Source organism: Artemia sp. Qi Xiang Cuo, chromosome 14 (genome assembly GCF_049724085.1).
Source record: "Artemia sp. Qi Xiang Cuo chromosome 14, ASM4972408v1, whole genome shotgun sequence".
Classification (NCBI taxonomy): Eukaryota; Metazoa; Arthropoda; class Branchiopoda; order Anostraca; family Artemiidae; genus Artemia; species Artemia sp. Qi Xiang Cuo.
The window spans coordinates 8,442,630-8,455,704 of NC_142807.1; the positions used below are offsets into that span (position 1 = coordinate 8,442,630).

Sequence of the window (13,075 nt, forward strand, 5' to 3'; positions counted from 1 at the left end):
AAGCAGTTGATAAAAGGCCCTCCATCACACTTTCGACTGCCCCCCCCCCCTAGACAATATGGTGCCTACGCCCATGAGCAATAGTGAATATAAACTAGCTGTGTATGTTTGTTATTGTCTGTTTTATCTAAAGGTCATGACCCGTTATTATGATCATGATGGGTAAAACCTAGATGAGGTTATTTCACAATCTGGGAAAGTTGTTGAGTTGTGAGAATAAAGATTTAAGGAATGAATTCAGAGCCTAAATTATACTTTTGAAGATGTTCTCATGCTTCTATCTTTATCAGTTTCTAAGGCTTGGAAAATTGCACAGAAGACAGGTTTATTTTGCATTTTCCGTAATTTCGGCTTGAGCGAGAGGTTATCCACTCTCAGAAATCGTGTACACCAGGCGGCGAGTGCCAAGTATGGCGGATCTGTATGGCACACGTGGCGCTCCGTGATATACACCAGGTAGCACGTGCCAAGTGTGGCACACATGGCGCCCGGTGATATAAACCAGGTGTCGCCTGTCCAGTGTGGCGGATCTGTGTGACACATGTGGCGCTCCGTCATAGACACCAGGTGGTGCATGCCAAGTATGGATGATCTGTATGGCACACGTGGCGCTCCGTGATATACACCAGGTAGCACGTGCCAAGTGTGGCACACGTGGCGCCCGGTGATATAAACCAGGTGGCGCCTGTCCAGTGTGGCGGATCTGTGTGACACATGTGGCGCTCCGTCATAGACACCAGGTGGTGCATGCCAAGTATGGTGGATCTGTATGGCACACGTGGCGCTACGTGATATACACCAAGTGGCACGTACCAAGTGTAACGGATCTGTGTTGCACACGTGGCGCTCCGTGGTATACACAAGGTAGCGCGTGCTAAGTGTGGCGGATCTGTGTGGCACATGTGGCGCTCCGTGATATACACCAGGTGGCGCGAAGTCGGCAGCCCCTTGGATTTGCGTCTACTTTCTCTTGACTTCAGGTCTTGAAAACCCAATTACAATGAATTAAGCAGGATTCTAAGCAATATTAGAATTATTTAAATTTGAGACTCATTTTTTCAAATTCTTTAAAACCTCATAAATTAAGTAGGAATTAAGTATGAATTAATTAGCATTCTAAGCAATATTAGAATTGTTCAAACTTGAGACGCATTTTTTAAAATTCTTTAAAACCTTATAAATCAGATTTTAGCAAAGTAATGAGGCCAAAACACTCTTTTAAGCCTCGTTTGGGCTGTTTATCCCAGCTCTTTGAAGGGAGGGTGGTGGTGACGATAGATAATCCGAAAGACCTACCCAGGAGGGGGGGGGGTAACTCAGGCTCGGGACCATTCCTGAAAGTTTTACCTCCCCCCCCCTCCTAACTACTTTCCGAGACAGAAAAGGGCCCTCATCTAGTACTTCATCTCATGACTACTTGTTCTGATTCGATTTTAGATAGAAGGCTCCTTGATTTTTTTTTCTGGACTTGATTCATTTTAATACTGGTTCCTCTGCTTTTGGAGTCATGAGTAATTTCTTAGCGACATGAAACGATACTATAAACACTGTGCAAATCACTACGCGTCAGCCAATTGATGGAAATGTAGGGGTGGGGTGGGGAAAGGTTTTTCTTTTTTTGAAGATTGCAAAACAGCATTTAAAAAATCTAGGGGGAGGGGGCATTTTTCCATATTTCTTTCAATAAAAATACAAAACAAAATGATGTTTTTCAGAATCTAGGGTGGGGGGGACAATTGCTCCTCCTTCTAACCCTCCCAGTACCGCGTCCTTAACAAATAGATGATTTACACTGATGTCCTTAATGGAAAGTGGTTTGCTTGAATTTAGAAAATCACAAATCTTGAATTCTACTGAAGTTCATTTTTATACCAACAAAAATCCGGTTGATGAAACTAGTAAAAAGGGCTTAGATTATCAATTTTAAATAAATAAATTTATAGATAATAGGTTAAATTATGTTTTAAGTTCGTTTTGCACTATCTTAATTCGAAGTTTTATCCGTTGTTTGATTATCAATGTATTTATATAAATGTAAAGTCAGTTTTGTCTAAAAATATTTTAAATAATGAATTTTGAAAAAAGTTTCTATCTTGCACTCTAGAGATATTTATGCAAAGGGACAATATTCCTTATTTGCTATATTTATTATTTTTCTGTTGAAACAAGACTCTTGTTGAAACAAGACTCTTGTTGAAACAAGAGTGACGCATGGGAAAATGAATGGGAAATTTATAATTTGGGCTATATATTTGCAGATTAATGGGGGGGGGGGGGTAAAGTAGAGTACAAGCGCTTTCAAATGAGTTAATACAATATTTCTGTATATTGTGAAGTAAGAATTGTTTTCCTAACACGTTTCCTTCTCAGTAGTCTCAATTACAGGCTAATACCAAAGAATCGGTACCCCCTTATATTTCATTAATTTCCACCCCAGGCGTTGAAACGTCACTTCTTCTCAAAACATACCATTACAGGTCTAAATTTATTCTCCAAATGACATAACTGTTTCTAGAGACACGCGTTTTGCAGTTAATTCACGATGTCATTCCATTAATAAAGATAACCACAAACCACAGACCATCAGTTAACTTTCCTTTCACTGATTTTCCGACAAAAAAAAAAAAAACTGAAACCACAAAATCTTTTAAGCTAAGCACACATCAACTGTAACACACCTTACGACTGACTTTACTAGTCTGAAAAAGAGGCAATGATCTCTTCTGACAGCACTTTCTGCCAACGTTCACTTAATCATACTAATTGCATTTTGAGCGAATAAATTGGCTGAATCTAACAATTCGGAACACGTCCAAAAAGAGACTCACATCGTTGCTGTAAAGCCAAGAGGCGCGAGTTCATCAATATTTACCATTCTATCATGATTGTAATTGCTTTGGACAACTGATCGCCTGTAAAAATTAGAGCTTTCATTAAAAGGGGGGATAAGGTCAGCTGAGACGCGTCCACTGGAGAACGCTCCTCCCCCATCATAATTGTTTCATAATTAATCCGTTTGTTTATTTAGAAGTAATTAATTCTAAAATTACTTGTACTCGTATTAAGGGCTACCACTCTTCGGGGTTTCGGTCCCAAACTCGCAACTTTGGGAAAAATATAAACTAGAATTCTAAACTAATTAATTCTAGCATTTAAAAACTAATTAAATTTAACAGTTAAATTAATTTTAAAATTACTTGCACTTGTATTCAGGGCTCTTTAAGATTTCAATCCTAAACTTGTGTTTATTTAGTTTTCTCCCTAAGAATGTTAAGCCCCAGGACAGGTTATATGTGCACCCCCAAGCATTACATACCTCGGCCGACCTCGACCATTTCCACATCATAATCAGGGACTTTCTAATTTTCGCCAAAAAAATGTCAACCAAGGAGAGCAAAATTATTCGTTTCAAAAAAAAATCTAGATCACTTAAGTTTTGAATCCAAATTTTTGTCACGTAAATTATATATGAAAAGCTGTATAACGAGTATTACAGCTTTCATTAGGGGGGGGGGGGAGAATATCAGTCGAAGTAGAAATAATAAAATATTTATGTTTCATAATTCGAAGATCATAATTCGGAGAAAATAATAAAATATGAAGAAGGGAAATATTAGCTTTTACATCTCGGTAAAAACAAACCTCCAGATAGCAATTGTCCCCCACCTGGGAAGTTTCTTGGTGTTGCTCATGTCATACATTTCAGTCTGTTTATGCATTTCTTGCTAGCCACATCCCAAGAAATACCCGAAAGTTTGAGGTCACTCGTAAAATACGATCCATGCCCAGGCCAAAAAAAAATTAGATAAATGGAAACCCTGGTATTGCTTATGCAAGAGAAAAAAATATGCATATATGAACGAAAAATAAGCGAAGCTAAAACAAATATTTATTTTAGCTATGTTTGTTTTCTGAAAAACTTGCGTTTTATACACAAACCAGCTCTCACGCCGCGAGACGATGGCTCTCTGAAAGATATTGTTTTTAATATAGGCTACATGAAAGAGAATTGGTAGATTTCACCTGTCACTGTCACTTCCAAAACATTATCTCGGCTCTTAAGCTCAGATCTGAATTTTTTTCAACATTTTTTGAGGGAAGGTGTGAGGAGGGTTATCTGTAAGGTGTCGCATTTGTCTATGATTATACATAGAATAAATGAGTAGATCTTATTTGTGACAGTCACTCCCAAAGCACCCAGTCATCCCGGAAGTAAGCTCCCCGGAAGTAGTTCTAATTTTTTTGGGAGGTGGGGTATCTGAAAGATGGCACTGTAATCTGTAAGATGTCTAGGATTGTAAGTAGAAAAAAAGTGAGTTGTTCTCCCTTGTTATTGTCACTCCCAAACACCCAAAAATCTAGCCTCTTAAGCTCAGATTTCAATTTTTACTAGATTTTTTGAGAGTTGGGAGGAGAAGTATCTGTTAGATGCTTTTTTTGTCTATGATTATAAATAAGAAAATGGGTAGACTTTACTTGTAATTGTCATTTCCAAAGTACCCAATCATCTGGGATCTTAAGTTCAGATCTGATTTTTTTTTTCTCTCAATTTTCTTATGAGCCCGATGCTTTCTTTAGAACAAGATTCGTGGGATAAGCGAAAGCAGATCTCACGCAGGCTACTAAAGCCTGCTCATTAGCCTACAATAAAAAAAATCATTGAAACTCCCTTTGAAGAAGTTAAAAGATAGCCTCCTGGGAATTAATTGAGCTTTGAGCTTATTCAATATGGCAACTGATACGCCGGAGGAAGTTTTCTGATATCTGCCTACAAGTTTCCTTTTGAGGGCGATTAGTACAAGTGAGGGTACGAAGAGTTACTCTTGTTACCTCAGTTCTAGTAGAGAAATTAAATTAAAAAAAACAAGTTTTTTGAACTGAAAGTAAGGAGCAACATTAAAACTTAAGAAATTATTAGGTGTATGAAGGGGACTGTCCCTTCCTCAACAACTCGCTCTTTACGCTAAAGTATTTTAATACTTTTAAAAAAGCTTCCTATTGTTCTAATTAAATGACTCTTGTGTTTCAGGAGTCGTTCTTAAAGAATTGTCACAAAATTCAAACTTTAGCGTAAAGAGCGAGGTGTTGAGGAGGGGGCAGTCCCCTTCATAAACGTAATAATTTCTGTTCGTTTGTCTTTTTAATGTTGCTCCTTACTTTCAGCTTAAAAAAACTTGTTTTTTATTTAATTTCTGGTCGTTTTTAATTAATGCCAGGAAATATGGCCCCATCTTCACGGAGAAATCCTCCTCCCGACGGAAATATCCTCTAGGCAATTCAATCCCGGTGAAAATTTACCCTGGACAATTGCCCGTAACAATTCCACGCGTAAAATTGTGACGGAAAAGAGAAAGAAAGACATTAAAAAGTATTTTGTATAAGAATTCTTGGAAATCCCCCCAGTGTATAATTTCCCCTGATAAGTTCATCCCCTGAAAACTTCCCTCCCCATAGGAAATTCTCCCGTGGAAAACCCCCAGCAAAAAATTCGCCCCCCATACGAAAATGTACACATACGTCACAATAACAAATACTATGTGTAAAAAAATGGGCAAATTTTATGACTTAAAGATATTTCTCCTGGGGATGGGGGGGGGGTCATGTTATATCTAACGGCATAGTTATTGGGCCTTTCAACTATGATGAGCAAAATGGCTATCTCACAATTTTGATCGGACGACTTTGGGAAAAAAGGGGCGAGGGAGGGGGTCAGGCTACCCTCCAATCTTTTTGGTCACTTAAAAAGGGCACTATAAATTTTAATTTCCGTTCGAATGAACCCACTCAAGATATTCTGCACTGGGTCAATACGATTACTCCTGAAAAAAAAAAAAACGCATCCTTGATCTTTCTTCTGGCAAAAGATACAAAATTCCACATTTTTGCAGATAGGAGCTTGAAACCACTACAGTAGGGTTTTCTGATACGCTGAATCTGATGGCGTGATCTTCATTAAGATTCTAATAATTTTAGAAAGTGTTTTTCCCTTTTTTCGAAAATAAGGCAAATTGATACAATTAGAAGGGCTATCACAAAAGGTTAATGCTCTTATGGCTCGATTTTTCAAACACTCAAGTGGAGCTATATGAGTCAGATACATACGATCAAGAATCACATATAAGGTAACATTTTTTTTCATAGTCTTAATGAATTGAGACCAGACACATAGCTAATCACCTAATGTCAAAAATTTTTGACATATTTCTTTTTTTTTTAATTTCCTGTCTTCAGTACTTTTTTGAAAGCTGGGCTGTAATGCCATTCAAGTTGCTTTTCTATATAACTCACAAAAGTTACTCCACAGAGGAAGGAGGTTGCTTGCAAAATACTGTAAGTATGTACACGGGGCCTTCGGGCCTGGCCGCTCCACAATCTCAATATTTTTATTTTTCATATTGACTTGGTATTTAGAATTGACAAATATTCTTCGCTTTCTGACATTAACCCATTTACCCCAGAACCATGATCTTTCCCAGAAGTAAGTTACTGTACACATCATGGACGTACTCAGGAGGAACAAGGGGTACCTGAGCGCCCCTCTGAATCCTAAATTTTCCTAAATTTCTGGGCGCTTCTTATTCAAATTATGAAACAAAATTCGTTTTTTATTAATAGTCTTCAAAAAAATTCAGGCGTACGTGCCTGGAACGCATACTCCTAGTGCTGCGTGCGTGTATATGCACAACTTTATTTACTTATTCAGAGTTGTAAGGACGAAATGGTGCTAAACAATTTTTTTTCTGACCTAAAATTTACTCGGTTTAATTCACTAGCATGTTAAAAACCGGATGGGCGGATTTTTTCTTCCAGCTTTTACCTTGACTTTCTTAAATAACCATAGCAGCGGTATTGAGCAAAAAGGCGGTAATTATCTCACCAGCACGCACAATATAATCAATTTTTTCAGTCATACTATACTATACTGTATTACCTCACTTTCAAAAAAGGAGACGTTGAGAACCGAAGTAATATTTTAAAATGTGCGAATAATGATTTTTGATCTTTGCCTCCTTTTAGTTTGACCGTAGCTGATGTTTCTCTTAAAATGTTTTTGAACAGTTCTACAATTTTTGAACTTTTTCAACTTTGAAATTTTCTACCTAACCTGGTGACGCGACATGAAGATACAAAAAGTTATTTTTCTCGACGACAAAATTAATTTTTTCTTGATGTTCAGCGAAGCTACGTCGCGCCATTTTAACGAATTTTTAATGCAGACGGGCGTAGTCTTTAGGCAATTATGAGGGAACCTTTTTACGGTGGGTGGGAGGGATTGCCAGATAGAAAAATCAGGTCAAATACAAGAAAATCATATAAAGTTACTGAAAATCATTTTATATGAAATTTCAAGGGGGATATTGGCCCCCTTGAAATCGACTGGCCCCCTATAAACGGAGACTCCGTACTTCATTTATAGGTGCCTTATGATGTTTTATTTCACAGTATAGCAACTGCAGGTAAAGGAAGTTAGAAGCCCTATTGTTTCTCAAAGATTCTAAGGTATAGTTAGTTTCACAATTATTATTATTTTATATACGCATTAATTTAAGAAACTTTGCCCACAAAACAAGTTTTTCAAAGAAAAGTAAAGAGCTCCATTAATCCAAAAATGAGCAGAAATTAAGTCAAATAATCTTCCACGCGTAAAACTACCACAAATCACTATCAATAAATAAATGAAACTCAAAACGGACATAAATTATAATAAATAGCCGAGTCAAACTCAAAACGAGCAAAAATTACAAGGGCTGATAACCCCCATACCTTCTCAAGACCAGAATATAATTTACACTTTACTGACAAAAAAAAAACCCAAAGGTTCGTGGATTGTCAGTTTAATTGACATATACTGATATTTATTTCTTAAAGTTTTGATAATTCTTTATTTATGAAAATAAAAAAAGTGAAAAACATAAGAAATATATTTTGTTTCAACTCCTTTGAAACGAATTGCCCTGGTCTAAAAAAAGAAAAAAAACGAAAAATAAATAAATAATACATTTTGCCCACATCGCTCTTTACTCAGGCAACGCTATTGCGCTGCCAACGATACAATGTGATAAAAATAGATGAAGAGGTTTGAACTAATGCTTCGCCATGTCTCCACACAGGGAACAAGGGATACATCTTTCCTCAAGATCAGCCCAAAGGACCATTCAGCAGGATTGTGCTGAAAGATGTGCCTTTCCATATAAAGAAAAAGGAAAAAAGAGTACACGTCAGTGCTACACATGTCGAAAAGTAATTTTCCTTGTTTTTCAAGCCTGGAGGCTAGGGTTCTTGCATAGGGTTGTCGGTAATGGTAATATCAACGGTGTACTTTCAGGATATTTTTCGAAATTCTCATAAGTTAGTTTTTAAAATAACATTTTACTTTTGAACCGAATCGAGATAAAAGTTACTATTGCAGAATCAGCAATCAATTTTTTTTCAGTAGTTGGTTTTTTAACGCGTCTTCAATTTTTGTTACTATGGACCGTGGACTGTTCCTTATTAGCACCCGTCCTCTCTTGGAAAAATCCGTCAACCCCCTTCCCTAATAGCAAACCCGTGCTTTGTGTGCTATACTGATAGATAGTTACGACTCAAATCCGAATCATTTAATGACTCTAATATTCAAAACCTGACCACTAACTCTGCTTGATTCAAGTGAAATCTGTAAAGTTTTCCCATCCGTGGAGTAAACCCCGGATTCCAAGGTCAGTAGTTTTGGCTTTCAAGGCTTTACTAAGTCATAAACTTCCTCTTAAAAGTTGGAGCGAAGTTTAGGAGACCTTATCCCTCTTCGCTGCAATAATGGCTGAGGCTCTGAATATAAAGCTAATATTTGCCATTTCTTAATTAAGCTATTTATTATTTTATATGAACTTTGAATTTCTTGTCATATTGATAAAAAACTAGTTTTTCTAGAAAAGAAGTTTTCTAAAGAAGAGCAAACATTAAACCTAAGACAAGCAGAAACAGAGTCAAACGGTAATTCAAGCGTAAAATGAACATAAATCACTCAGGGTAGTATCCACGATTTTTTTGGGGGAGGGGTTACAAAAGCATTTTTTCTGGAGGAGGGTAATAAAGAAAACTTTAAAAACGGATAAAAAAATTTTTATATTCATTTTGGTTACGTAAATTATTTCTTTCTTGCTGAATTTTTTGTTACGTTTTTACGAGTCGGACAAATATTTCGGGGGGGGGGGGAGGGTAAAAGACCCTCACTTCCCCCACCCCTGGATACGGCCTTAAAATCACTGTCAATAAATAAATGAGTCTCAAAACGAGTAGAAAATACAACAAATAGCCAAGTCAAACTTAAAACGAAAGGAAACAATCACAAACAGGGGGTAAAAAAAGGTAAACAATACGGCATTGGACTTTACAGTTCTTACCGGCGGTGCTAATATCTGCTTCTTAGCCCTTCAGCCAGGAAGTGCAATGGGAGGTTGGGGACCAACCATCCTGTGCTTTCGCACACCCTTCCTGTTTTTCTTCCCCAGATTTCTCCAGGTACCCAGTTAGAGCTGGGTCGACTCTGGCTGAGCCTACAGAGTAACAACGCTGACCCTCGCCTCAAACCAAATAATTGGGCACACTAGGATTCGAACCCTCGCCCTCTCGGACAAAGGATCCTAAATCCAGCGCACCAATCCACTCGGCTTGGACATTAAACTAGGAGGTAAAATGAACTTGGTAAAAATAAAAAAAAGACTCAAATAAAGACTAGATGGTGCCAACAGACGAATAGCCTATAGAACCCCCTACTCCTTCTACAAACTAAAACGTCAGTTGCGAAGGAAAGTGGCCGGGGAAAAAACATACATTGAAGATTTATTGCTCTTTACTTAGGCAGTGTAGTAGCGCTACCTATGATAATCACTTCCTTTGAATTAAAGTTTGCATGTCTCAGAATGTGTTCGAAAATTGCATACTGAATGAGAAATGGAATGTCGCCGGTTATTGTTCCACAAAATCATTGCGTTAAAGAAGAAATCATTGAAGATCAGGGCTGAGGAATCAGCCTAGAAGCAATCAACCATAAAGATAATTATCATTTTGCTATAACTAAGCCACAAATCGTACCAAATTTTGCCCGACATAAAGATAACAGCCATTTTGGTGGTAAGACTAAAGTCTGATCTATGGTACCTCGGTCGGGCCTCGTTTAATTTCATTTTGAGGTAACAATTTGCTAATCTCGGTGCTTAGAAAATTCATTAGGGAATATGGGTGGCATACAAGGCCGTATCCAGGGGGAGGGGTCCAGGGTTTGAATCTCCCCTTAACAAACTTTTGGCTCGTAAAAACCGTAACAAAAATACATATAAATAAAATTTTTGATGCGCATTTTAAAAATTTTGTCCGCCCCCCAAAATAGCCCCTCCGAACGAAAAATTCTGGATATGCCCTTGATATCATAATATTGCCCTATAGGGAATAAGCCTAATTATAAGTTGCTTTAGTCCCCCCCCCCCCGAAACCCTCCCCCCAAATGTTAAAAATATCTTTTTTGAAGTAGGTTCAATGAAAATTTCCATTGGTTTCGTATTTTCACTGAAAAACTCCAACAAATGTGCTTCCATATATTTTAAAAACACATACTGCCCCCTCCCTTTCTATATTTCCGTGAATTGTCGTTACTGCTTTCGTGCGATACAGTAGACTTATGCTTGGTCCAAACGCATTGAGAAATCGATGAGAAAAACCAATTGGTGCGAAAGGAAAAGTGTTCAAACGTTAGGTGCAAGATTTTTCCAAAAAGTGCAGATGACCTCACATGTACTTTATTGCGATGTATCCTCCTTTACCTTATTTGCTTTATATAGACCATGACTCGTATCATTTTTAGACAGTTTACAGAGCGACTTGTAGTGTGTATAAACGGGCAAACATTTATATTAAGGGCAATATTTGGAAATCGTTTTTTAATAGTGATTATGATTAATAAAGACTTGAAATTTGATTACATCGCTAAAAATGTCATTGGCGAAGGAAATGTATGAGTAAAAAATACATAGTATATCATTCTATAGATTTTTTAGAGCGAATATTTTTTTGCGTGCTTAATAATTGGCAAGCTTCCCACTTTAGACAATGCTTGCTCATACTTGCTTCACGAGGAAACTAGAAAAAATTCCTAGTTCCAAAACCGATCGGTTCTCCAATCGTGTCAATTGGTTTTAAGCGTTTCTCCTTGCGTCTGAACGGGTTAAAAAGCTTAAAATCAAGGAGATGGAATTTTAGTCCACGCGCTGTCAGATACCAACATTTCAACAAAAGACTAAGAAACACTTCTTTAAAAAAGAACTTGGCGATCCTTATACTTTGCAAGTTGGGTCATAGAGACGGTGGTATAATTACTTACTAGTTTCGGTGGTCAAATAGGTCAATAAGCTAATATAAATAGCATGATAGCTCCCTCATGTTTACTTGGAAGAGGGACCTAGGAGCAAGAGGCAAGTACAAGTACAAGAGGCAAGTACAAGAGAGCAAGGGAGCAAGAGAGGCAAGGGAGCAAGAGGCAAGTACAAGAGAGCAAGAAAGGCAAGGGAGCAAGAGGCAAGTACAAAAGGCAATTACAAGTATGTACATGTCCCAAGATCTCTGTTTACTTTCTTTTCAACTTAACAACGAGTAATACAGATATGAGTGCCGGGAAGGAGGGGCAGGGGTTCAATGCTCCCCCCCCGTTGAGAGACAAAAAGGCATTAAAACGTATAGAAATAGGGAAATGAGAAATTTTTCTACTTAGATATTGATAGATACAAAAGCTTCTGTCGCATTTGCCCCCCCCCTCTAGGGATCCTCCTGACGGCCCACATGATTATAGAGTAAACGTGCATGAAAATAATACAGTCGTTTGATAATTAGTAAAAATAATAATAAGCGAGAAATGGGAATGTTCCACCGGTTATCACCAAAATGGTAATTGAAACTGTAGTTACATAAATTAAATATTCAATTAAATATTCAATATTCAAAGCCATTTATTCACTCTAAAAATCTATAGAATGAGATGCTATATATTTTTATCATATTTCTCCTTCCCCAATGATAGTTTGACAAATGAAACTCAGAGAGGAAAGAACAAAAAAAAAAAAAAAAAAAAAAAAAAAAATAGAAATAGAAAATAACAAAAAGAAATTTTTTTTATTTTTTTTTATTTTTTTTATTTTCTTTCCTCTCTGAGTTTCATTTGTCATGTATAGCCAGTGTGGTCTCAGAATGTATTTAAATCAATGACAGTTTATGTGATATAGCCAAATTTCAAATTTTATTAATTATCATCACTATTTAAAAACGATTTCCAAATATTGCCCTCATTTTACATTGGCATTGCCCTGTTATTCATTGCTCATTTTACATTGCCCTTTTTATAGTGTATTAATTAAAAAAAAACTTTTCTAAAAAATAAGTTTTTCAAAGAAAAGTAAAGAAAATTTTAAAATTAATATAATAATATAAAAATACATTTTAAAATAAAAAAACAAAACGACCATGAATTAATGTTACAGATTAAATGAAACCCAAAATTAACAGAAATTAAATGAACAATCACAGCAAAAATGTACAACAAGTAATGATATAAATGAATAAATAGATCTTGCTTAGATTGAATATGAAAATCAAGCTTAAGACGAAAAAATATTTTCCTATTGAAGTACAAATGAAACTTAAAACGAACATAAAAGGTCCCTCTCTGAAGTTTATACGAGCATCCCTTTCATACGAACAATATATGCCCCAGGGCATAACTTACAACGCCTGTCCCCGGGCCCTGGGGGGTTGTGACGACACCTGAGCTTTTGTTATCTGACTTTTGAGAAATTTTTAACTTAATATCTATCTCAAAATTTTTATGGATGCATTTGGGGAAAAGGGGCGTGGGGGGCTAGTTGCCCTTCAATGTCTTTTGAATCGGAAAAACTTAACTAGAACTTTCAATTTCCAATCAAATGAGCCATCTATGAATTTTTTACGAGCATCCCTTCAATAAAACCATATATTCCCCAAGGACATAACTTACAACACCTGCCCTCGTGCTCTGGGGGCTGTGTTGACCCCGGAGTTTTCGTTATATGGT

The 13,075-nt window shown here is 36.9% G+C and overlaps 1 protein-coding gene across 4 annotated transcripts in view; it reads right to left on the minus strand.

Annotated features, from left to right (window-relative positions):
• The window catches only part of siz (Brefeldin-resistant Arf-GEF family protein schizo), a 373,423-nt gene that overhangs the window by 131,059 nt on the left and 229,289 nt on the right, over positions 1-13,075 (minus strand). The window contains exon 1 of one of the 4 annotated variants that reach the window (XM_089100399.1): positions 2,470-2,657. The exons of the other annotated variants lie outside the window; for them this stretch is intronic. The gene's annotated coding sequence lies outside the window, so the exon portion shown is untranslated. Of the gene's footprint in view, positions 1-2,469; positions 2,658-13,075 lie in introns of those variants that run through there. 4 annotated transcript variants of the gene reach the window in all.